This window comes from Lygodium microphyllum, chromosome 1 (assembly GCF_053477565.2).
Source record: "Lygodium microphyllum isolate KBCC chromosome 1, Lygodium_microphyllum_v1.1.10, whole genome shotgun sequence".
Classification (NCBI taxonomy): Eukaryota; Viridiplantae; Streptophyta; class Polypodiopsida; order Schizaeales; family Lygodiaceae; genus Lygodium; species Lygodium microphyllum.
Window position 1 is genome coordinate 150,273,294 of NC_141135.1, and position 3,098 is coordinate 150,276,391.

The following is a 3,098-nucleotide window of genomic DNA, read 5'->3' on the forward strand; positions in this document are numbered from 1 at the left end:
CATTGGTGTCCAAAGCATACATAATCAAATCAGTCCACAAGTGGGAGTAATTGCATCCAATAGTATACAAAAGAGAATATACATGAACTAAGAGTCCCATTGTCTCAAAGAACCAAGCTCTGCTAAGTAAGTAAAGTGTCTTCTAGCGGAATTGAATCTAGAATGCAAAGTGAGTAAGCCAAGCTCAAGACATATACATCAAAGCATCCAAGAAGCCCAAGTGCATGCAAAGTGAGTAAGCCAAGCTCAAGACATATACATCAAAGCATCCAAGAAGCCCAAGTGCATCACAAATACATTCAGGAGCATAAATGTCTAAGCTTTAGTACTCATAAGTAAGTAAGCATGGAAGCTCAAAGCAACTGAACAAAGCCCAAGTACATCAAATTAGCTCAAATCCAAGTCCAAAGCATACCATTACCATATTTCGACTCATACATCAATGGTAGACATCATCATAGACATGTAGCATACATAAAATATCACGTAGACACAATAGGCATTCAAAGCATGAAGGTTGTCATTGTATGCTTGTTGTCCAAACTATTATGCCAATAATAAACCTCTGTAAAATTGACCTAATCAAGCTCTAAAAAATCCAAGGAGTATCCTAATGCATAATCATACCATTTCGGCACCAAAATAGTATCCTTGAAGTATCAAACATGCATTATGGAATTTATCATTTATTGTCCATACGAGAACTATTCTATTATATTCTATGTAAAACATAAAACTAAAAATAAAATAGAATGTGTGAATACTTGCATCTATAGCTCTCTTCATGCTCTTCATTTCTCACTATAGAACACCTAAATCCGATATCGTATGCAAAAGTTATGGGCAAAATATGAAAGTGCTGTCAAGTTGCTATAACTATCCATGACTTTTGCAGCACGCTCTGTGTCCACACAAAATGGATAGAATGGCTACTTCTAAACTCAATAAGCACCCAACAAGGCTCAATTAAGACTTGGAAAGCTTGTAGACAAGTTGGGAGAGCAAGCTGAAACAAGATGAGAGAAGGGTAGACTCAATGCATACCTCAGGAGGAAGAAAGAATGGTTGCCATGATACCTTGAGTTGAAGCTTTGAATCCACACTAAATCAAAGGATGAAGAAGCTCCTCAAATGCCCGCTCCGATACGAGTTGAAGGAAGAAGCTCAAGTGGAAGTATGAGCAAGTGAAAACAAGAGAGATGTGATCTATAGAGGATGGAGCAACAAAGCAAAAGAGAGAGATACAAGATGTGGGAACTCCAACAGTCACAATGTATGATCGACCTTCCCTTATTCAATAGTCACTGAAAGAATAAAGAATAAAGTAACAATGGATGGATGGCCACCATTTATAGTGTATAAGTATGCAGTCATGTGTGTGTAGTAAATATAGGGTGGTGTAGGTACATGTGCCTTTACCCCCAACACTCATAAGAGTTAGACACACATAGAACCCATAAGAAGTACATGCCTTGCATGGAGGCCTCAATACCCAAAATGGAGAAGGGAAGTGCTAAAATATAAGAATACATTGACCCTAACCATTAGATGAAATTTGTGGAGAACACTAAAGGCTAGGTAGAAGAGGCCCGAGTATGCCTTAGACCATGTAAAGTCAGTGCTAGATCAAGATGCTGACGATTTGTCTAATTTAGAGCCTAAGCCATCCTCAACATACATGAACTCTATTGGGAATCTGAAATCTAACCATCCGTCCAAGGATAGGGAGCAAATCCAACCATATCCTTTCACGAAGACAGTTCTAGAGTTTGGAGGTCTAGAGAGAACAAGTTCAATAAAGCAAATGCAAGTTTAATAGCTTTTGTAGCCTCCACACAAATTTTGGCAAGCAAAAGCCAATGAGTAAAAAATGTGTAATGTAAGGAACCAAATCTTTATGGAATAACCTTTGCAAATTCTTAAACTAAAAGTGAAACCAAGCCAATTAGGGCTAGTAGGCAAATTTGTAGTATGATTGTGTATAAGTACCCTTTGTACAAAACTAAATATAAACTTAGATGGTGTCTTCTACGAAGTACAAACTTCTGAAGCACAATCCCATCCCTCTTATCTAGGTTATAATTGACAAACTTTTCTATCAAGAGCAACGAGGTTAAGGTAGATGGAGGATCAAAGGTTTGACCACATCCCTAAAGCCTTGCAAACTTAGTGTAGTGAGTTCCAAAGAGCTCTTTACATATATCTAGTATAAAGACCTTCAACTGAAGTCATGGAAGACTCTATAACTATTGTTACTATTGCATAAAACTCGGTATAGGGACTAATCAACTTTAGTAAACAATAGCATGAGACAAAGTCACAACAAATTAAGGAGATGGATGGATCAAGGAAGTTATTGTTGAATTTATATGAGTTTAACTCTAGAGGATAACTTGCTTAACATGTTGCTTAAAGAACTTTTGGACAACTCATTAGCTACCCAAAGTTGTATAGCTATAGGAAGTACAATTCTTAACATATGGGTGTAACACTAGACATTAGAGAGCAATCAAATATTTTAGGGTAATTTGAACAAGTCTATAAGGCTAACAACCCTAGGGAAGTTGACAAAAAGGCACAAGTTCTTGGGCTATGCTTAGGCTGAGAAGGGAAAAATATGGTTTATAAACTTGGATGCTATAGAAAAGTCTATTTTAACTTACCCAAGGACCTATTCATTGAATTATTATTAGAAGCTAGCTATGTAAACACCTCAATAGTCAAAATCATGAGTGTGAGCCATAGGGGACCACGTTACTAGCACTTAAAGTCTATAAGAGAATCCCCTTCATGGAATGACCAAATCCCAAAGTTGTCACCATTATGTACATTAATGGGAGGAAGCACAAGGAGCTTTACAAAGCCTTGGTTGGTAACTTTACCTTAGATAGAGATGGTCTACATGGAGTGTTCAAAGAAATAATCAAAGTAATGCCCTGTTGAGAGAAAGAAACACAAGAAAAATGCAAACAACAAGCATCATAACTATGAGAAGTAATAAGGGAAAGGAGACGGAATTGAAGCTTAATGAAAGATATGGCAAACCTAAAACAAAACCTCATGAGAATACATGAAAGCTTCAAATGTAGGCCCAAAAT